The sequence below is a fragment of the Pseudopodoces humilis genome, chromosome 14 (genome assembly GCF_049639895.1).
Source record: "Pseudopodoces humilis isolate 2021_Gansu_Grassland_sample_001 chromosome 14, ASM4963989v1, whole genome shotgun sequence".
Taxonomy (NCBI): domain Eukaryota; kingdom Metazoa; phylum Chordata; class Aves; order Passeriformes; family Paridae; genus Pseudopodoces; species Pseudopodoces humilis.
The window spans coordinates 11602055-11625634 of NC_142213.1; the positions used below are offsets into that span (position 1 = coordinate 11602055).

The following is a 23580-nucleotide window of genomic DNA, read 5'->3' on the forward strand; positions in this document are numbered from 1 at the left end:
GAGTTAGAATAACTCCCAGGGCATAAAAGCAAATTCCTTTCATGGTGACTAGGACATGACTATGTTTTTTTCTCTTCTCAGGAGGCCGGTATGTGAATTTAAGGAACTTTTCCTAGTTTCATGGAAATGGCAGAGTTTAGCTACTTTGAGTTTACATGTTGGGTATCCTGAGTGGGTCAGATCCTGTCCACTTCTAAATCCTATTCCAGACTTTCTGATCTTGTCTTGGTGCTGATGGATTCCCTCCAGTGCACTTCAGACGCATTTGTGCATCACTTCTCTCACAACCAGATACCCCACACAGCCTGCTGTAAATAATTCTGCAGCTCCCAGCAGGAAAACTCTGAATTGCTCCTGGTAATTGCTTCAAATCTGCAGCCCCGACAGGTATTTTTAGGTCTGTCTTGAAGAGATATCAGCTCCCATACACTTGAGCTTCTTTGTCTGGAGTCAGTGCAGCTCCAGACATATCACTGGAATGGGGTGTAATTGTGGTCTCATGCCTTCTCTATCCACCCACCAATCTCAATTGCCTTAAAGCAGCCTCCTGCTGTGCTACAGGGAGCATTCAGAGCTTTCTGAGCAAAGCAAACTTGAACTGTGGGCTGTGCCTGAATTTAAAGGCTGCCTTGGAGGAGGAGGAGTGGAGATGTGTTGTGAAATCCCTCCTTTAGAACAACATGAATTATAACAGTGGAACACTTCAAGCTATGAATTTCATTGGAATTGTATGATTTACACTGCTCATCCTCCTGAAATGTTGATTTCTCAGTATTTTCTGTCATTATAGTACAAGTGGTAAGATGTTATAAAGCTGATTAACAGGATAATGGAGGTTTAAAGTGAGTAGGATTGGGTGAGAAGTAGGGAAAGAATCTGGTAGCACGTAAATATTCAAAGAGATTTTACCAAAAAGGACAAGAGAGAGGAGAAGAAAAACCCTTTCCACTGTTCCATATAGATCAGGTTATGTCCATGCTTGAACACCAGAACATTTATTCCCAGAAATTATTCCTTTGAACTCAGCAGAGCTAGTAATTGAAGTTTTGTGTACAGACTCCATGCAGCTTCACTGGGCAGCTGCTGGTTTGTTCATGCAGCTTCAGGTTTTTTCTTTTCAACAGCTTCTAGATGCTTTATAGATGATTCCCAATAAAATGGGAAAGGAGGTGGAAGGAAGGACTAATAAGAGAAGTCTAGAAAGGAGGCTAAGATAGGAAGGAGGGTTTTTTTTCTTATTTTTACTACTTTTATGCAACCCAAAGGATAAAATTAGCAAGACTGGAAACTTTTTCAACTGGTGCTGTATCCTCGCATTTAAAATACTACTTTTAATCTTCTGTAGCTGTTGAAAGATGTGTCTCTGGCTGGCTCCTTGCTTCTAATCAGTGAATAAGGTACAAATACCACCAAGTCTGTCTTTCATCAAGCACGTGAGAAATCTGTATGGTCACTCTAACACATCTTACCAGCTGGGATATGCTCCGTGCTTTGGCAAACAGAAGTTTTTTTTAACTGCTGGAATAGAGTTGATTGAATTGTTGGCTTTTTGCAATACAAGTTTTTATGACTTCTCCTAATATAAAACAGAAGATAAAGGGGAAACAGCACAAAACAATATATCGATCACAGATAATGTTAACCTGATAGTGTATTCTATTGCATAGCTTCAAGAAATATTTCAGACTATTCAAAATGCCTTCCCATCAATTCATATTATATTTGAAGAAAGCAATATTAAAGTCAGGAAAGTATCAACTATAAGTCAGTGCACTTAATACAGACAGCAAATGGATAATAATGTGGATAAATATTTCTGAAGAATGTAATGTATAGGAATCCATCTCCTAATTTATATCAACTCCATGTCAATCAAATAAGTCTGATCACTTTTTGGAACAGTATATTAAGAGGGAAAATGCACAAACATTAAGATAAGCCAGTAAATTAAAGTGGTAAAAGGACGATGTTTATTTTTCCAGTATGGAAAATGTAATACATTTATCTCTTCAGTTATTTTTAGAACTACAGCCACAAAAAAAAAAAAATAAAAGCAAACAACAGCAGCATGTTTTACATAGAGTCTTACATAGAGTGGAAATACTCTGTTACAACTAAAGCTGGACTATTTTTCTCAGGAAGCATTCTGTAGAAACAAAAACATACAAAAACAATTCAAAGAAAATATTTGCTCTGGTAAATGTGTTCATACTCATTGCAAGAACAATTGAGTTATTTAGCTTAATTGGCACAAGTACACATAGAGAAATACAATTATGTCTATCAAAATTTTCAGCAGAAATAGCAGCACATGAGCAAAACTGGGAAAAAAAAAATCAAGTAATTTCAGTGTCAAAGAATATTTTCAGCAATAGAAATACCTAAACAGAAAAATTATTTTCTTATTTGAAGATAAGTAACATCTACTTCCTGTTGAGGTAAATTGCCTCTGTGCAGGAGCCCACTGTGTTTAATGTTAATTTTTCCATATGTTTCTAGGGGCTTTAATCAGGCTTGAGTTTTCAGTTTGTCTGTCTGCATCTGTTTGGCTGTCAGCAACGGCCTTTGTAGCTCCTTCTGGGCTCACTTTCTAAAGGTTTTACAAATCTGAACTGGGAAGAAGGCACTTGTTTAATGGCAGTTCAGCTCAAAACAGACTCAGCTGTCAGTCTGAACTTCCCCAGTCCCTGCAGGGCTCTTTGCTGGGTTAGGGCAGCCAAGGCTCCAGCTTTGATCTACTGTGGCTTCAGCTGGACTAGTCCCAACTTGGGCCGGGACATAAATGGGAAGAAACCCTCTCAGGGAAGCTGCATTTAAAGGGTAACAAAAATGTCACCATCACATCAGTGAGAATATGTCTTGTTCTTCATGGTTTGTCCCCTCAATATCTTCACTCTGGAAGATCTCCTAGGCAGTGATTGCTTCTTTGTGTGGGTCTATGTGAGATTTGAAAGGGTACTCATTGCACTAATGCAAATAATATTAATGCAAAATTTAAAGTGGAAAACTATGCTGTGATATGAATTTGGGGAATTTAAAAACAAATATGCCAAAAGAATAGCTTTAAATTACTCCTATAATAATACATCTGTGTTTACATGCAGTATAGTCTGTGTAAATGCACATTCTATTCTCCCTTGCATGAATTTAAGTCAATGCAAAATTGACAGATCCATTCATGTCTATGAAATTAAATCCAAAAAGGTTAGTATAAGCACTAGGTTTAATGATCACTGCACAATATAATTAAAAGATGATGTTACTTGAATATCAGATTTTCTGTATGTATGCATGTTTATTTGGAGATTTTAATTGAAAATAAACAAAATCAGAAGTGCAAAAAAAAAAAGTAGAAAAGATGTGTGAAATGTAATGATAATGGTTGACTTCTAAACAGCCAAGGAAATTATAGTCATCTTATGTGTGGGACAGGAACAAACACCTCTTAATTGCACTTCATTATAACGTACCTTTCTCTTCTCAGTTGTATATATTAATTATAAAAATCATGTTTCAGAGACGAAAAGCTGTACAATAGTTTTTTTTTCCTTTCCCTCCCTCCCTTGTGCTGTCTGCAGCAGGATGGAAGAACAATATCAACTGTCATCCACAGGAAGAGCTTAAGAGCTTTCAAAGACAAATCATAAAAAGAATGAAAGGCTATTATAAAAAAAGGAGGAAAATGCTTTGATTTCACAGATTTGCTACTTATTAATGTTTAAGGTTCTCTCTTCTTCTTAAAAATATCTTCTCATATTGTTTTGTATGTGTTATGTGCAGGTACATCACTTTTTGATGACTATATCACATGACACGTGGATTACGTAGATCATTATTAACGGATGGAGGTTGAGGGATAAGACGGGAAAAGGCACAGTAGCAGCCCTCCAGGGCTTGTATCACTTCTCCAGGTAAATGTAGAAAACATGGGCATGGATTTTGTGACACAAGGTGACACTGAATTTTGGGGTTTGGGGCTTTTTCCCTTTCCAGTTCCACCCATGTGTTCCACTGGAGCAGTACTTAGAGACCTTTGAAAGTAAGGACATGATGCTCTCAACACTTTTGTGGTCACCTGGGACCAAACTTTCCTGTGAGTGCAGATTGCCTTCTTGGTTTGGATTTTCAGTTCTGCTGTTTCCTATGTGATTAGCCCAGATGTTTCCTTAAAGCCTGCCTGCCTGCTTACAAAGCTGAGTATTCTCACTGGTTTTGTTAAATTTGGGAACTTCCTTGCTGAGGAAGCTTTTGTGACTGCTGGATGTCACCTTACAGCATAACTAACCACTGCATGACATTTGGTGTGCAATACCTGGGTGAGAAAGCAGTGAGCAATTACCTGGTTATACTGGCTTTTATTATCCATCCTCTTGAAGCTTTTCCCATTTATTCCATTATTTTCTATTTCCCTCTATGCCTTTCCTGAAACAGGAGTCTGTGGTGCTGGGTGCTTCCTCAGGCTGATGTTTTGTTTCTCCTGAGCCTGACAGCATCTCCTGCAGCCTCTGAAGTTCTTACAGATGCAATGTCTCTGTCAGAGTTAGACACAACCCATGGCTCTTTGTTGCATGCATGGCCTATTGATAGCAGGTGCAGACCTTCTGCTGCATGTATGTTATATATAACATATATATCCTTGCAGGGAAAAAAAATAATCAATGAACAATATTTCATTAGAAGGTATGTCTGTCAGGGTTTCCTGAAAGGTTTAGTGCTCACAGAGATACAGGTGCTGAGATTACACTCCGTGGTTTTCTGTATGTGCCTTCCAAAATTTTAAACTCCATCTCCTCCGGAGAATAAAGAAAAGGAAAGACATTCCTATCCAAATGGCAGGTTTGTTAATTCAGTACATTCCTGGGGGTGGATGCTGGCTTCTGGCAGTTGAAGTTTTCCTGCTAATGTATTCACATTTCAGGTGTTGTTTTTCCAGGTAGATGAGGGAACTCTTCCCAAAGCTGCCACATACTTTTCTAGACCTTATGCTTGTTCTGGTGGGAGGGAAATCCTCCAAGTGTGAGAACTTGAAGCTTATTAAATTTAAAGTGGATGTAAAATAGGTATGAAGGAGATAGGTACTATCAATAGCTACTGTTCTCAGAATGCAAACTTTTACTTTACTGATTAATTCTTTTTTTTTTTTTCTGCCCCCTGCAAAAAAACCTACCAGTTATTACTGAAAATGGAGATAACTGTCAAAGGTAAAACTCCTTTCCCTCTCTCATGAATAGTTACAGCTCAAATATTTTTCTCAGTAGATTGCTAAATTTATTAAAAGTAGATTAAACAGTAAAAAAGAAAGATGATTTAGTTACAGAATGACTCTAAATTGTGAGCAGGAACTAGACTGGCTAATAGACCATCCTGAGAGAACAGCAATTAGTTCTCTTTTTTTCTTCTCTGTTATGTGCAGTTCCAAAAAGCAGCGTATGCTTCTCTGAATTAATTTTCTTCATTCTTCCTATTATGTACTTTGGTCTGTATTATTTGTCAGAGTAATTCAAAGACACAACAGAATCAGTGGAAACTCTCTGCACTCCTCTCTGGTTTAGTGTCATTTCTGAAGTAGTTTAACCATTAACAAGTATAAAGCCACCTAACTACATGGAGAATAATCACATGATACAGTTTTTTCCTAAGGAAATATTAACTTTAAGCTGGGATAACCAACTTCCAAGAATTCACATAAAAACATAATGAAGTTAATATTAAATAAAAGGCTTGTGCAAGCTTTTAGTTTTACAATATGTGCTGATGTGTCTCTGATTTAATCATGTTTTGTTTATGATTAATGAATGATTCACCTTGAAGATCAAAGTTTTATTCATATCTCATTAAGAATTGGAAGAAATCATCTGTTTAGAAAATAAATCTGCTTTGTGTCTTACCCAGTACTACAAATTTAGCCAAATACTGAGAATTGAAGCTAAGAGCAAATGGGGAAGACTTGTTATCAGACCTCAGACTGTTCAGGAAATCTTCATGTATAAATTGTGATAATTCAAAGCATGAAAAATTATCTTTTTTCTCTACTGTGTTTTATCATAAATGTTGACTTATGCAACTGAACTAAAAATTTAAACATGTGGAATTTTTCAGTTTATTTTCAGTGTATTTATAAGGCAAAATGAAATACATTCATAAAGAAAAACAGCTAGAAATGTGACCAAGTTTCTTTTGAAAGAGAAAATGCACAATTGTGCAAGTTTCAGTTTATTTTTCACTAGGGGTATAGCCATTGCTGTGACACTTCACCTACATAAAATATAACTAGGTAACAGATCTTAGGAAGGATCTGAAGAAAGCTGCAACACTAAGGAATATATATCTATTTAAATCCAGAGCACAAAGTTATTTGTCTCTATGTTATAAGTTTATCTGTCTTAATGTGTTGGGATTTTTCTGCTCACACAACAAGGATTATTTTGTAAAGATCCATATTGGAGTGTGAATATGTAAATTTTCAGAAAGTATTATTTATAAAAAAACCTGATATAATGGGAAAGTTTTCATGTGCCAGTGACCTGAGATCTACTACGTTGTATCTTTTAATTTTTAGAGGAGAAACACAGTCTGAAGGTTGTCTGGGGTGGATAGATAATGGTTAATTTGATAGCCTAGAATTCATTGTATCTAACAACCTTTTCTGACAAAATGGTTTTATTACAATGATAGACAGATGACCATTCTGCTGTTATCACTGAATGACAGAAAATTGTTTGTGCTCTAGAATAGTGATATAGCAGAATTATTGTCCAAGTATTAATGCAAAATTCATGGCAAAATTCAACTCTCAACTCATATTTATCTCTAGTTTTCTAACGAAGAGTGAGTGAGCAGGTTTTACATGTTAGTTCTGGCCTGTACTGCATTTAACTTATAATAATTCTTCAGTGGTAATGATGCATGAGCTACAGGATGACCAGTTGAAAAACACAATGCAAAACCAGACTGTATGAGTGGGAGTTTATGCAATAGCTCAAAATGTGTCTCTCCAGAGAAAAGTGTTGCTGTTTTCCTGGCAGAGGAAATATTTCTGTCTCTTGCTTTCTTCATCTACTGATAGAAAAGTGAACAATTAATTACTTATTTTAGGTAAAGTCTTGCAAGCAGAGGATTAGATAATTCAAGTTGTTTCTAGTGGCATTAACATATTACAGTAACATAAGAACATAATAGATAATTTGTTTTCTTGTGAAATTTTCTGGATTATTTGATGTATAACTTTGCACTATACTTTCCAGCTTAAAGAAGTATGAGAACTTTTGGAAAAAATGTCCATTTTCTGGTTCAGTGAGTTCACTGCTGCTCATGTAAACTCCACATGCTTTACTTGGATTTTACATTTCATAACTCTTTGTGGCACGTTTCATTCAGGCTGGTTCACCTTGATATTGACATCACAGAGTTCAATGACTTCTGTATAGTTTGTCTCCCCACTTAAAAATAATATAGCTCTGAGAATTGAGTGATCTTTGTCCTGTGGTTTGCTTAATATTGTGGGTTTATGTTTTTTCTATTTGTTCAGAACTATTTGTACTTGGATTATTAATCTATAACTAAATGTTGTCCTTTGTGTTCATCCTGCTGACGATATCTGGAATCAGACCAAAGCTCTTTTCCTTAAAATTGTGCAAAGCATGTTTATTGTCACTTCTTCACTTATGATATTTTGGGGATCATGTCAAAATGGGAAATATTAGACAGAGTAGTATAGTGTGCAGGCTTGTTCCATCTTTTTACAGCCAGAAGCGTTGGATATCCTGCCTAAAGCAAGCCTTAATGGGAATTCTGTCCATCTCTCTCAATGGCAGTGTATCAGGCAGAGGATCTGAACTGTCACTTCAACAATTGTGGTTTGATAGGAGCTATGGCCAGTCACTGTCTGAACTCACTGTGTAAATACCAACAAACATTGCTAAGGAAATATCCTGTCTCACAAGGAGCTGCTGGGAAAGTGGACCCAAAGGCACTGTGCCATGTCCAGGACTCTCAGAGGAAGCACTTCAGTGCAGTCACACAGCCTTAAGCGCTTCTCATTCCAGTGTCTCTGCCAATGGCTTGGCTGGGGGGGGCAAAATCCTTCTTCCAGGGACAATTTCCCTCAGAGACACTGCTAGAGTCCAAGTTGTGCACAGTCAGGATCACAGGTTTGATCCACTCGAGTTGTACAAAAAATTTCAGTCTTAGGAGCTGTTTGATAGTTTGTACCACCTTAACCTATAAAGGAAACAAACCAAACTTGAGGCCATAAGGAAACTTTGGTTTGTATAAAAACTTCAGATTTAGATTGTTTAGATTAGTGTTGTCCACTGTTCTGAAAGATTTAACAAAGGAAAATTAAAAAAATTCTTACTTACCCTAGGTGGATTGAGTTCCCTATCAGCTTCAATGGCATGAGGGCTGCATAGCTTCTCTGTCATTGCAGGTACTGTCATTGCAACCTGTGCTGTTGTTAAAAGCAGCCTTTAATGAGACAGATACAGGATGGATTTTTGTGTACAGGTAGAGATCTATATGACAAAAAAATATGAGATCCTTAATGAGCATGTAATAGTTTGATGTTAGCCACATAGCGTGTTTCCCTTCTCTTTTTCACTATGATAGTGTGTGACAGATGGTATAAAACAGAGCACCTCAGCTTCCTAAAAAATTAACCCAGTTTTGGACATCTGGAAACATAGAATGCTGAAAAAATAGAGGCTTTGTGCAGAGTTTTCAAACAGTTGTGGGGGCACACACATCCATGTAATTCTGCTTCATTGGCTGCAAGGGTGCCATGCTATTGGTAAGCTTTTTAATTTGAGCAAAATTTTACCTGCCAGCAAACAGAGTTTTTCTGAGTAATCTGTGTTACCTGATCTTTAAAGGTATTACACTGAAGGAAAGTGAGGAATTTCTGATGCTACAGTTCAGATACCCATCTTAGAAATTAACTATAATAAGCATTAATCTATGCCAATGCAAATGCTGAAGGTTCTCTATGGGTAAAAATTCTGCACATACTTTTTTCCCAATCGTTATCATTATGAAAGACTGTGGACCAATTCTCTTTGGATAAATCTTTCTATCCATGTATTTATCTTCAAGTGTATAAGTAATCAATTCTAAAAACATGTTCCCATTTACATCCTATCACAAATTTGAGGGAAAATGAAAAAAATTTACTTGCTCACATTAAAGTTAATGAAGTTAAAGACTTCCATCATTCTAAGTTACCAAGAAAATAACTTGAAGTGAGAAAGTTTAATGACTATATCAAAATCTTCCTAATCATATTTTAAAGAGTGGACTCCTTCTAGATGGTATGCACAGCACTATAAATATGCAAAAGAACAAGAAATAAAAATGCCAGAGTTTCTCTTCCTCTCCCTTTTCATATTTGAGTAATGTGTAAGTAAGGTTTGGTTCTGAAACTCATTAAAGACAAATAAGTTCAGCAGTTTTTAAGAACCCTGCATTTGATGTCTGGCAAAATGTGTCTTTACACTAATATTCACCAGTGTGTACACATCAGGTCAAATCCTTAAGTCTTACAAAACATTATATGAATGGCAATTTTTATTTCAGTAACAGAATTACAAATTATTCCAAAGATGTTGCTGGGCAGAAGCGAGTAAGAGTGTAAAAAGAGAGGAAGGTTTAGTTAGTAACTTTTACAATAAAATTTTTAATGAAAGCTTAAAAATTTCATCAGAGAGTTAAACAGAATCTCACAATTTTAGATTGACTTACGACAGATTTATAAATTAATGGCATGCATAAATAGGTGGGAGATAGCACCCAGAAGTAAGAGGGCTATTTTATATGGTGATTATATATCTATGCTTACCTGGACCAAGTATATTTCCATCTGCTTACAGTTCTACAAACTATTTGGTCCTGTTCTTGAAGCAAATGCAGCCTGATAGCTCTAGAAGAAATACACCAGATTTGAGTGCATAAATATAGTTCAGAATGTGGCTTGTTATGTAATAATGCAATAACAAGCAAGGAGATGAATGAATATGCATCAAAAATATTACAAAAGCGCTTATTTTTGCAAACAGAAGTAGTTGCCTTAAATTGCACTGAAAATAGGACGGCACAAACCTTTTGAATTCATTTAGTTTCCCTGAAAGAGTTAATTTCTAATTATTTTATTAGCAATGCACAAGTTAATAAAAATGGAAGCTTGTGCTGCTTCACAGCCGAGGCCTTCCTGACGTGCTCAGAGCCCTTTAGTTCTGCTGTTGTTCCTGTGCAAGAATCAATACCACAGGCAGCAATTATGTGGTGTTGTTTTTTGGCTAAAATTCCCACACATCTGGGATAAACAGATATTCTATTCGAACTTCCTCTGTTAACTCCACCAGTTTCCATGGAATGACTCTCTATATGCTTGTTAAGTAAATGATTGTTATAAGACTATGGAGACATGGTCGATCAAATTAACCCCTTTTGTCCAGCCTCCAAAATGGTTCCCTTCATTTGCCTAAATTCAGCTGCTTTGGAGAATTTTTTCAAGCTTGAAGGACTCTCTGGATTCATCACATTAGCAAACTGTAACCTGAGAAGAGGGTCTTTGGAACAGCAGGACTTCTTTGGCCCCCAATTGTTTTGCTAATCAAGATTATTGCCACTATTGAGATGTGGAAAGATAGCCTGGCTGACAAAATTTGTCAGCTTCCCATGAAATAGTTCTGTCAGTTTAGTCAGGGTGCCGGCTAATATTAACATATAAATGAAGTCTCTCCCCCTCACCCCTTAATAGATGCAGAGAAAATATAAACACACACACAAAAAACCCCTCTGTGCTTAAATCAAACAAGCTTCTTTTCTCAGCTCTAGCCCATGTCCCTGGAAATCCTGTGAGTAGTGGAGCTAAAGGGAGGGGGGAGGGAAGCAGAATTTGCACAAAACTACTTTTAAGCCATAAAGCAGCAAAGCCCCACTCCCTGCTGATAGCAACAGGAGATTGATTACGCCTGCAAAAGTACAAATGGTTGCCTGAATGCAAGTGGCAGACCTCCAAAGCAGTGTGCTCTATGTGCTGGTTTTACATTTTATAGCGGAGGGCTTGGATACAAAGTGGAAGAGTGGAACAGGGCTATGAAAGAGTTATCTTTGCCCGGAGGTCACAGCCCCGAGCGGGGCCCGGCCCGGCCCGGCCGCGGCAGCGAGCGCGGCCCCTGCGCTGCCATCGGCGCCCCAAAGCCATCCCCAGCACCTGTTCTCTGCCTTTCACTCCGTTTTCTCATAATCAGAATACATATTGTATTTTCCAGCTGACCTGCGAGGTGATATAATCTAATGCTCTTTCACCCACTTACACAAATTTTGCATTACTTTTTTCAAAGGCATCATTCTGGCGGCAACTCTTTCAAACCCCAGCTGTACCCAGATCATAAAAAAGTAATTCAAACTTGCCCTCATTTTAATTGTAAATGGATCTACTGAAAGTTCTCTTAATCTTTTAGCCTGATTTAAATATAAATAAATTAATATCTCGTGATATTTGTAATCTGCAAATAAGCAATATTGGCCTTTTGGTGCTAAATTAGCCCTTGAATGGCAACTGTGCAGCAGCTTTGTGTAGTTAGTGTAGGCATCGGAGATGACTCTTCTAGCAAGTTCAATAGGCTTTGCAAAGCATAGCTTTAAATAGAAGAAATCCTTCAATCATGATTTGTTCTTGCTTTATGAGAAACAATCAGATTATTCCTTTGTGCTGGACTGTGACAATACTCTAAAGCATGAATGAAAACTGGAATATATGTTCCCCCAGTGGATTACATCACCCTTCTTGATCATTGGACTAACATGAAAAATAGATTTAATGTGTAAAATATCTGTCATTGAAGAGAATATTAAGAAAATTACTTGGGAGCAGTTTGTGAAAACATCAGAAGCAATGAGTTAATGACAAAGCACAGCATTAGTTAAGAAGTTCAAGGCAGATCATTCCTAAAGAGTCCCAGGCAAGCTAAGCTCTCTGCTTCATGATTTCAGAAGATGTCATACAGAATGGATTTTAACTTCTCCAAAGTAAAATAACTGTGTAAAATATTGCATTAGTTGCCCAGAATGTGGAGCCAAAGAAGCATAATCTAAACAGTTCCACTGGTACATCTTGCCCTGAGTAAATGCAGTATTTGTGCACATGCCTTTGATCTGAGCCTTCTGAAAAAAATAACTGGGAGGCAAAATATTAAGCATTGTTGGCAACAAGAAAGAGTTCACAATAATCATAATAAAATAAGAAATCTTCTGGTTAAAGTCACAGTCTACCTAAAATTCTGATCTGAGAATCTTTGTGAATTTCCTGGATTTCACTTCGAGCTCAGTAAAATTCGCCTACATTGAATCCTGCTCCCTCCTGTGACCTGAGTCCTCTGCTGGAGTGTGAGATGGGGGAAAGCTGAGGGATATCTTACACACCATGCTGAGTGTGGATGTTCTTATACAAGCAAAAGCAGTAGTCTTTGTCCCAGGGAGTTTACAGTCTGGAACAGCTTTTAATTGTCTGTTACAGTATCAGTTCATCAAAACATAGATATTCTAAACTTTAAGTTATCCAGCTCTAGAACCTCTTGCAGTCTGGCTTCTGTAACAAGCATCAAGTCTAAAACTTCATAAATACCTTTAAATAGTTAAAGGAGTAATACTGGCAGAAAGAAGTCAGTGTTCTGCTGAACAGCTGTCTTTCAGGCCAGTGCTATCCAGAACTCATGTAAAGTTTCCAGGAGTCAGCAAGACACGCTTGGCCATATGCTTTGAAACCTCAATTTACAGTGCATGACTTTTTTCATGTTTGTTTCTGATCACTCTCCTTCATTTTACACCTGCATGACTGGTAAGGTGTACAGTTCCTCTAAGTCCCTCCCAAAGGCCAGGGTGTGGAGCTTTCTCCTCTGCAGCAATTGCCCAGCTTTCAAAGTTGCCTTGGAAAGAGAGCAGGATGGTGCTCATAATGGAGCCCTTCATACCTCGAGAGAACAGCTGCCTCACACTCCAGTGCACACAAACAAAACACCTGCTTGAACCAGAAAAACCAGTAAGCACTGAGACTGGATATGTGCTGGATGGTGTTCAGGCTTTCTCTTTTATCTCTTCTGAGATATTATAACACATTTTTCAGCATTGTGGTCATTTGGAAAAATTGTGCAGTTTTGTTTCTAGAACCATTTTTTCTTCTGTTTTTGAGATGTTAAAAACCAGTGCTAATATTTTGCTTTTTGTCATAAGTAAAGACAAATCTCCTTATAGTTGTTTTGGGTAAGTGTCCAGCAAGTCTGGCTACCCAACTTTCAGACTTACTTCAAGATATATCACTTTAACTTGAGTACAGGCAGCCTTCCATTCTCCCTTTTTTGAGGTATTGGACAGGTGCTGAATTCTGCTTATTTTGGTATTTTCCTCTTGCATGTTGTAAATATATAGGTATATTTCTTTCATGCAGTAACAGCATTTCATCTGTCCTACTGAAGTGTAACTTCAAGAGTGTAACATCAGGGATCTTTGTAAGGCAAATGACATTTTGACATTCTAATTTTAGTTATCCCTTTCAACGCATCAGGCTGGGTGACAGAAATGGCTCTCCAGGAATGGCAGAAATATAAGTAATTCCACTGAAAATAAGTATGCAACACTGATTAAAAGATGATGAACTTATATCTCAAGATGTCCAACAAAATTCCGTAACCTCTCACTTTCTGTTTTCCTCAGATTCGTCCTCGTTTCTGAGATTTCCCTTGGTTCCAGCTGAAATGCCCATCAGTGCAGGGAAGCTCTCCATAATGGCTGCTGTCATATGGCAGCTGTTATCATTTGCACTTTGTTATACAAATTTATCATCTCCATCACTTCATAATAAGCCTGACTGATACCATAAAGCCCTATAATTCCAGCAACAATAATTGTCATTCTCCTTGGATGTTGTAGAAGAGAGATTAAGGATTTAATGTTTAAATTTTAAATTAAATATTCTCTCACCATTATGGGTGGTCTCCTTCTGAAACCTTGGTAGAACAGTATAGTAACACTGCCCAACACTTCTGCCTGAACTAAGCATTAAAAAATATATCCTCGGTGCTGTCAGCCTTTAAATGTTCCAAGCTGAATATGCACATAGGGTATACATTAATCAAAATAAATTTCAACTTCCCTTTTTTATTTTTAGTTTTGCCCTAAATTTTATTGGACTGACTAACTCTATGTAATAAGCATAACTATTTTATTTAACCAGGGGAAATGAGTGGGAACAAGTTCCGACTGACAATGGCTCTCTGCTGGAACCCAGAGAAGCAAATGCAAGCAATGCAGTAAGGAAGATCAAACTTGTTACACTGCTGATATTCTAAGAGTTTGAACTCGGACTCCCTGCTGACCTCAATTTTACAATGATAATCATTTCCTAAAATGTCTTCATTTTGTAAATGAAGCTGTACCTCCCTCTGAAGCAGGGGTTTGCAAAGATTAAATCATTTACATTTCAAAGGGTTCATTTTTTTTTGCCAGTGTGAGAAATACTCAAGCAGGAAAATGAGTGCTCCTTTTAATTTTTGAAAGCTGGGAGAGCATTCATAGTGAAAATAATCACAGCCTATTACAGCAGCCTTGCTTGCCCATTCCCACTTCAAAAGGATGAGCCTATCTTTTCCCCGCCCAGCACTGAATGACCACTTAAATGAGTGATGGCTTATTAATACTATGACTCAGCCACTTCTCGATAAGGAGAACAATAAGGGGTCAAAGCTTGAGCATCCCTTACAGGAATTAATGAGAACATGTTGCTGGTAATTTGGTCTTTTGGAGATTACATTTAAATTAAAAGGTTCTTGTGTCAGGCTTAATGATGAGACTGGTGTTGTCACTATTTGAAATCCAGCAACTACATTTTTGTCCTTTCTACCTGTATAATTTCATTGACTTTACCAAAGTTGCCTTGGGGGTTGGATACCATTTAAAGAACAAAATCAGAGAAACTGGGAAAACAAAACCTTAAGGAAGTTCTTCAAAAGTAACCCCCCAAAACTGCACACATTTTTTTGGGCATGGTGTTGTTTTCAGTGTTAGGACATATAATTACAAAAACAATTAAATGCACATATCTGAGATACGTTGCATTAACATTTCTGCATAAGACCTGGAACTAATTCATTGCCAAAGAATGTTTACTCTGAAGTTGTGTGAAAAACCATTTACCAAGCAGTTTTTGTGCAAATGTGGGGGCCTTTGGTTCCTCATCCTTCTTTCCATTAAAGACTTAGCACTTGGATGTCTGGTTTTATTCTTAACTTTTATTTTTACATTTTATTATTGATATTGAAACTTTTGTTGTCACTTTTTAACGAAGGCATGAAACACAATGGTGGGATCAAAGTTGACTAAAGGAGTTAAATTGCTTATATTGTTGTGTGTGTTATTAACTTCAGCAGAGAAATCCAACCTACAGCTTTTCTATTATCTGTTTCTTGCAGTTATGGAAATACTGTATTTAGCATATTTTCTGACCCGAAACTAATGCAAAGTTGGATTCTAGGTAGGATTACAAACACAAGCCATCGTTCATTGTGCTAATTAGTGCATTGTGTGCTAACTAATGCACATTGCATTTTCAAGGAACTTTGAAAGGTGGGAATCAACTACATATAAACATTTCAGATGTAAATCTAAGGGAAAGTTACAATTCAGTTTTTTTCTCATTGTGCAATGGTATTTAAATATAGAAATTTTGACATATTTTTATAAAAATAGGCAAATCAAAACCATGAGAATTTTGATGGTTATATGTTTTTTTTTCTGATGTATCTAGAAGCCATATAATAATTTTCCTTTTTTTATCTTTGTATCTATAGTAAGATGATCTTCCTATATCTGATGGAGAACTACAAATCTTAAAAGATATAAAACTGATATTATGCTATAAGAAAAGCAAATATGGTTGTTCTGAGATTAGTTGAAACACTTATGAAGTATTAATGGAAAAATACTCACTTACAATGCCAATCCACAGAAAAGATTCTCTGTTCCATGCAAAAAAAAAATATATTTTCACTGGAAAATAACAGGTTCTAGTGCAAGCATAAAAAAATGTTGAATAAAGTCACAAAGAACCTTCCTTATCAGGCATTAGTTCAACTATTGTGTGATTCTTGGGGAAATAGAATGTCATTTTGAGCTTCACCAGATTAAGAATTAAGAAGGCGAGGCTAAATCTTGATGGTAGTACCATGGTAACAAATGACACAATGGGAAAGACAAGGGACAAGGGAATCCTTCCCTTGTCTTTAAAGATGTCTAAAAAAATATTAAAGAAATGTGTACTGCAAATGATCTCTTCCTGTATCTTGTTCCCGTATTTTTCATTAAAACAGAGTTTCTGGGTGGCTGAGATGTCTCTGTTTTGCCAGGCTGAGAAGACCCCTTGATTTTGTGGCCAGCCTTTGCTGACATCTGTGGGATGTGCAAAATGCACTTGTTGAGTCTTACAAGGACTGTGCAACTCACTTTTCAGAGGACTTCTGTGCCTTCTAGGCTCTTAAGGAATCAGAAACCTTCCAGATCCTTTTATCATGACCCTTGCTGGGGCCCCAGTGATAGCTTTTGTCCTTTATTTGGCCAGTTAACCATTGATTACTGAGCCTACTCATGAGGCAGTGGGCTTGTACATATTGCTCTTGCCAGAGGCAATGAAACTCGTCCCATTTGGAAATATAGAATGTGACTACTCCTTAATCAGGAGAATATTTCATGGCTTGGAGTCTTAAACAGCCTCTCTTTGCTATGCAATAATAATATGCATAGCCTCTCTTTGCTATGCAGTAAAAAGTGTGATCCAGAGCGATGAAGAAGAGTTGTAAAGAGAGGGAATGAAGGGGGAGCCCAGTTTAGCTGGTGCTGAGGGGCTGGCAGCCCCCAGCACTGGGCACTGGGAAGCTGGAGCTGCCTGGAACTGCTGCCAGCCAGAGCCTCCCTGGGGGTCGCTGGCTTGATGCAGGGGACTCTTGTTTTGTGACTAGAGACTGACTTATTGTTCCTGAGAAAAGTGGCAACAAGCCAAGTAAAAGCCCTTTTTGTCCTTTACTCCCAACAGGGGACTTGGAAATGGTTTGTCATGTGCCTGGGCATAATCCAGGCAAAGTCCCCATATGCAATTAAAATAGATTTTGCTACTGTATGTGTTCCTTAGGAAGTGGCACTCCAAGTTACGGGCACTGCTCATTCTTTTATGTAATGTTTTTTTCTGATTTCAATGCTTAATTTTCTTGGGGATTGTTTTTGTCTTTTAATCAATACTCATTTTTCAGTATTAGCACTCCTTTAAATAATTCCAGTAGTTTGTATATTACATAAAAGAGATATGATTTATAAACAGCAAAGTCTATGAGTAGCCATCTCTCCTTAATGTAAATTCTGATATATGTCATGATCAGAAATCTCCAAAATATAGGTTTACCATTTAACAAAAGTATTAGTAACATATACTTAAATCTCACAAATAAATTATATCCCTCTTGAACTGTCCTCACAGTAGTCTGTCATCGCTGGTTTTTATGCCCCTGTAGCCTTGGTTAGATTTTTATTTGTAATTTTAAAAATTATTATTATTTTTCACTTTTAACATACTTGAATGTAATAGACCTAATGGTACTAGAAAATCAATCTTAGTTGTTTTTTGTAGCTGTTGTGTAGTTTTACGCCATTTTCCACAGTTTAAATACTGTGGACTATAGCTGTCTTAGATGATCATGATAGATACGTGGCAGGCAGAGTCTCACAATTATTCACTTTCAGCAGTAGTTCTCCAGTAGATTATTTCTATGAAATTCAGTGGAACATTACGGGAAACAAGGGGCTGTGCAATGCACTTTAGCTACCTTTTCTCATGACAAATCTATGTTTTGTAAGGCAATATTAAAAATAATTTGAGAAAAGAAATGTTTTTTGACAGAAAATACAATTTCATTAAGAACAGAAAGCTTCATAGAACACTCTTAATGTCTAAAAACAAACTTTTCTTGAAAAAAAAGATAATTGCATCCAGATTACAGTGATTAGTCTACGGGAGCTGCCTCTGGACTATGCTGGGATTATGCCCTCCTATGTGAAAGCACATTTTGAATTTCAGCTTCAGTAAATATTTCCAAGGTACTGTAGAAATATTTCTGCAATAATTCTACATTATCTCTGCATAACTGTAGAAATTCTACATTAAAATCTTAAGAGGAGTAGTTGAAAAAATTGCTGCAGAAGGTGTCTAGGAGGGATTTAGGATCTTCACTGGGAATCTGCAAGGCAGGAGGATGCTGCCACATCTCTATGACTGATTAGGCCATATTAGATGCCTGGTTTTTCATTAAAACCTTAAACCATTCCTGTTTTTCTTGTGCAGGTATAAGGGCAGAACAGGATGGATGTGAGACGCAGTGGATAAAAGGGAAGTAGCACTCAATTCTGCCTTTTAAAGAGTATCCTAATTGTAAGTATCCTCAGTAGCTGTTAATTTCTTATAATTTTAATAGATCAAGTGGCCTTATCTTGCTGTGTAATACCATTGCTATGCACCTGATGCAAGGTATTGCCGGAGGGATCTTTTATTCTGTGGGGGAAACACTCTGGATCTTACCCTGATTGCTAAACAGAACACTTTTATTAATGAAACAGCGCTGGCCGCCACAAAGTCAGCTAAATTTATGTGTTAATTATTGTAGCTCTCACGTTTATTCAGGATTGGCTCTTTCCTAATGATACTAGAAGTAACATAGTTCCCAAAAGCATGTCTTAGCATTTCTTTTATGAGTAACTCAAATACTTTGTTTATTCAGTTTTGTATCTCATAGGTCCTGATTCCTCAGCTGAAATATTTAAAAGGGAAACACCAGGGAGTGGTTTATTAATGAAATGTAATTAGTCTAGCAGGTAGTGCACTCTTGCCAGATTCAGTGGCAATCCCAGTCTGACCTGGGGCTCTGTAAAAGCTGCCCCAAGAAGTGCTCTGAGAGCACAGCCCAGCACAAAGTGGAATAATTTAGGCTCACTTGCCCATGTAAAATTCCTGCATAAATGATTATATTTCTCTTGAAGAAAAATTCAATGTACTCTCACAGTTGTCACTTGACAGTGAACCATCTTCTGGAGCACACACCACTTCCATTTGGGACACTTAGTCCAGGTGGAATTTCTCCAACTTGATGGAGTTAAACTGTTGCCAGGGTTGTGTCCTGTATGTAAATAGAGGACAGCGATATCCTGCTGGAGACTTTATTCTCAAAATTTATTTTTATTTTTAAACAAATGGCATTTCTGAGAAATTGTATAAAATGTTTCAAGATAAAAGAATGTTTGAAAAATTGAGTAAAATGTTTCAAGATAAAAGAATGTTAAATATAGCTAGAATTAGGAAAGCCATATGTTGAAAGCATATCAGCTTTGAAACCGTGCACTTAACCCTGGAACTCAACAAGATTTCACATTTTAAATAAAAAATTTAACTTCCTGGAAAGATAAAGTTCATTTATCTTGAGGGTAGCCTAGGAATAAATAGGGGAACCTGATCCATGGAGAAGCCCTTCACTAAGATAAGTATCTTTGACATTTGAAAAAAAAAAATATAATGTGCAAAAATAAGATGGGTCTTATCCCTTGCTGAAAACACTGTTGTTATAGTTGTACATCAAAGTAGGAGTAGGGTTATTTTCTGAGTGGATTTTTTGGCTAACAAGTACATTATCTTACAAAACCATTGCCAAAAACATAAAATCTTTGTTCAATGGGAAAGAAATGTACCATTTTAGCACTCCTATTCGAAACATTATGCAGAACACAGTCTGTTCTAAGTTCAACACAAGTATTACACAAATATACTGTTAAAAGTTTGGTCCACTAGAAGAAATTTATCTTGTTGATTCTAAATCATATTGATGATTTTCAACATTTTTGTTTAACACAATATACACACGTTTGTGCAACCATAATCTCTGTTCAATTGAATTGATTTTATTTCTTGCACAAACTGAGCTTTCATCCTGGGAAATGTTTTCCAGTAACACAAGGGCAGATCAGGAAATGTGTAGAATGGATCAGTGCCCAAAAGACTAAGTTATACATCTATTCTTGGAAAAACATGAGGACATGTTGTCTTAAAAAGAAAGGCATAAATTACAGAACATTAAGTTCATTTGATAGCATATTGAGCTACACCATCAATGTGAATCCTCAGGATGTCACTCACTGCCACATGAAGGGTCTGTTCTGAAGGCAGCTACTGAGACGTGCACACGATGGGGGCCAGAGAGTGCCCATGGAATAGAGCTGTCAGCTTCCCCAGGGATTTTGCTGATTTTCATGGAAAGCTCCCTGAATAGTCTCTGTGTCAGCACAAGAGGGTGTTTAATCTTCACTGGAACTTGCTTTCTTTCAAGAGGCATTCAAGTTCTTGCCATTTTGCACTGTATTTGAAAATGGTTTCTAGGCTGAAGTCTTACAGGTGTCATTGGAGGTCCCCAAATTTCAGAGCCCCTTGAGGCCCTGGTCCATGGCCCCACCACAGCTCTGCCTGCTCAAGGCCTCGTTCACCTTCTTCTAGGGCCCTCCAGATGTGTGTGTAGCCTGCTTAGACCCTTTTTGCTAAGAGAAATGCATTTGGTGTCCCACCCATCAGCTGTACCCCATGAACCTGTTGAGTTTACATTCCTTTTCAAGGAAGCCCACAGCCAAGCTGTTGACACTGACAGTGGCTGCACACAAACTAGTCTGAAGTCCATTTAAAAATCAGGTTTAGCTTTCCCCATTTGTACAGGGCCCTCTATAAACCCCAGTAAAATTGCTGTCACAGTGGAGACACAGCTTCTTTCCACAGGGGAAATGTGGAGCCATTTGTGACAGCCTCTGAGAAACAAGGAAAATGTAGGGAATTGAGGGTACAACAGTCTTCAGTAAAACCTGCCCACCTGTTTAGTATCATAAATGCCTTTTGGAACAGTGACATGTTTATTTTATACCTTAAGAGAATCAAACACATCTTGGATTTTCTCAATAAGAGAAAAAGTAATATTTTTCAATGGTATTTGTTTCAAACTGTTGGAGAATCATTGATTAAATAACTGCAATGTTTTTATATGAATGCTTTCTGTAGATGATGCCCTACCTTTTGATGAGACTAACCCTCTTTAACCACTTTGACAAGATTATTGCCTGAAGTAACTTTTTTAATTAGCATTCTTGTTTGTTTACATCTAGAGATTGAGGGGGGAAATAACTAAAAGCTTTGGAACAACTATTGAGTCTGCACTTGCTCTAAGCTGGAGGAAAATAATTTTTAGTATATGTTTAAAATTATATAACACGTTTCAGATGTTGGTTCAAATTACTGTTAAAATGACATTCAAATCTGGGAGTGTTTCTCGCTGGTTTTATCCTTTTAAAAATTTCCACTGCGCTTTTTTTCATCTTTAATTAAATTTCAATTCATTTTATAATAGTAATTAAAGTATTTACAGCAAGAAATTCTATCCATTTGCAAAACAGAAATAAATTGTAAAATTTTCACAAACAAACAAACTTTTTAGAAGTCTTGCAAAGTCTTTATCCTGCATTGAAGGGTAGATTATCAGCTGGTATAAGTCACTGTCATTCACTGGAGTCAGAATAGTAATTTTGATTTACAACAGTTTAGAATTTGGCCAATAATGTCATTAATATAATCAAAACCATGTACAGACACCAGAATAAACAATACCAAACTGTAAGGCAAGTAACCTATCTTACAATGAAAATAAAATAAATGTCCCAGGCTTCTTAAATCACTGTTTCATTACATAGCTTTGCTTTCTATCATCTTTGATCTCCTTCATTTCATTAGAGCAAACTTCTTGTTAGAGGCATGACTGTCTTCCTATGAAACTGATCTCACATTCAGCACTGATATCTAGTGACTTGTTCCAGTTTCATCTTTAGTCTTTTTATACAGTACTTAAAAAAAAAAAAATAAACACAAATTATTACATCATCAGTAGAGGAACATATGGCACATCCAAAAGTGACTACACAATAAATATGTTTCTAATAAATACTTTGGTGCTGAGTAAATTTCAGAAGACAGCAGACAATAAACCACCATTCTGCTATTAATGCCTTTTCTTAGCATGGTAGCAGTTATTACATTAGTTTAATCATAGCCAAGCAGTTGAGGTGCAGTAGCATTGCTTATTACACCAGCCATTATCATCTCACTGGTTGTTACCTTGGGCTTTCCTCATCTGTTTTGCATCCACTGTATCACTCAGATGCATGCTTGCAAGCTTTCCTATGTTGCATAAAAAATGGGTGTGTTTACATGTCACAACTGGGCCTTGATATATGATTATGGCCTTCCAATTTTTTCAGGACTAAGTACTGATTACAATAATTTCAGGGCAATGGGGGAAAAAATCATTCAGGATAGAACATTCTGTAAAAATTTTACCTTGTTTAGCTTGCATTGATTCACAGCTGCATAGAGAAACACAACAGAGAAAGCTTAGAAGAACATGGCTACTACACACCAATTTTAGCAACTGTTGTCTCCAAAGTAAATTCTAAGATGTTATGTTCATGAAGTGATGCCAGTTAATTTGTGGTGTTTGTGAATTCTGAGTACCAGGAAAAATTAGGATATTTTCAGTGGGCTCCCTTATCTGTAATAAAAATAATGGAAGACCAGCATTTTGATAAAGTCTGTGTTTAGGAACAGGTTCTTATACGTGGAGTCTGGGCAAATGAGGCTTCTGCAAATACACTGTCCCATTAGAGCTTTCTAATTAAAGATCAGCTGCAGGAAAGAGTAAATTCAAAACAGTGATGACAACACTAAAACTTCCCAGGGAAAAAGGACAGCATTGGAGATAAGGATGCAAATATCCTAATAGAAGAAATAGCACTAAATGCTTCTGGTAACTCTAAGGCATTGTGCAACTATTCACAGTGAGCTGTAGATGAGAATATGAAAAAGATGAGTGTTCTAACATCAAGGGGTATGAATGACAAACAGATGCTAAACAGACAAATGAGCTATGGCTGAAGGAGGCCAGTGCTGTTGTATGCTGAGGGAAGAGAGAGGAGAGGAAGAGGTGGATAAAAAAAAATATAGCCCCAGAGAAAGCTGAAAACCATGCTGAGAAGTAGTCTGGAGAAGATCACAGGAAACAGCTTATGGAATTAAAAACATTTGGGAAATTACAGCACTTAGGAGGAATTAAATATAAGAAAGTAATGGTCATCTATGAAAATAGAAACTTCAAAAAGGAAGGGACTGCAGCACAGAACCTGGAGGAGAAGAGCTAGAAAATCAGTAGGAATGATCTCAGCATGAATAAAGAGATTTAAGCTAAGGATCCCTTGCAGTACATCAGTCTCTAGGAAGACCTTTCATGAACAGTTAACAAGCAACTTTGGCAAGAGAGAGCAAGGAAATGTCTGAGAGACAGGAATATCTGACTGAAGTGATGGTCTTACATCAGTCCCATCATGACTGGGAAGAATGTGTATCAGATATAAATAGCAGCTTCATTTATTGCAAGTGGATATAACTTGTTTTTCACTGATACGTTTTATTGTTAA

At 37.0% G+C, this 23580-nt stretch overlaps 1 long non-coding RNA gene across 6 annotated transcripts in view; it reads right to left on the minus strand.

Moving 5' to 3' along the window:
* Positions 1–1975: 1975 nt before the first annotated feature.
* The window catches only part of LOC106628351 (uncharacterized), a 35929-nt gene continuing 14324 nt past the window's right edge, over positions 1976–23580 (minus strand). For 4 of the 6 annotated variants that reach the window (XR_015773821.1, XR_015773822.1, XR_015773823.1 and 1 more), the window contains 3 exons: positions 9833–9913; positions 8361–8513; positions 1976–8220 (listed from right to left, as the gene is read on the minus strand). This is a non-coding gene — a long non-coding RNA (uncharacterized LOC106628351). The remainder of the gene's footprint in view (positions 8221–8360; positions 8514–9832; positions 9914–23580) is intronic. The other 2 variants (XR_015773824.1, XR_001331705.2) reach the window with 2 other exon arrangements.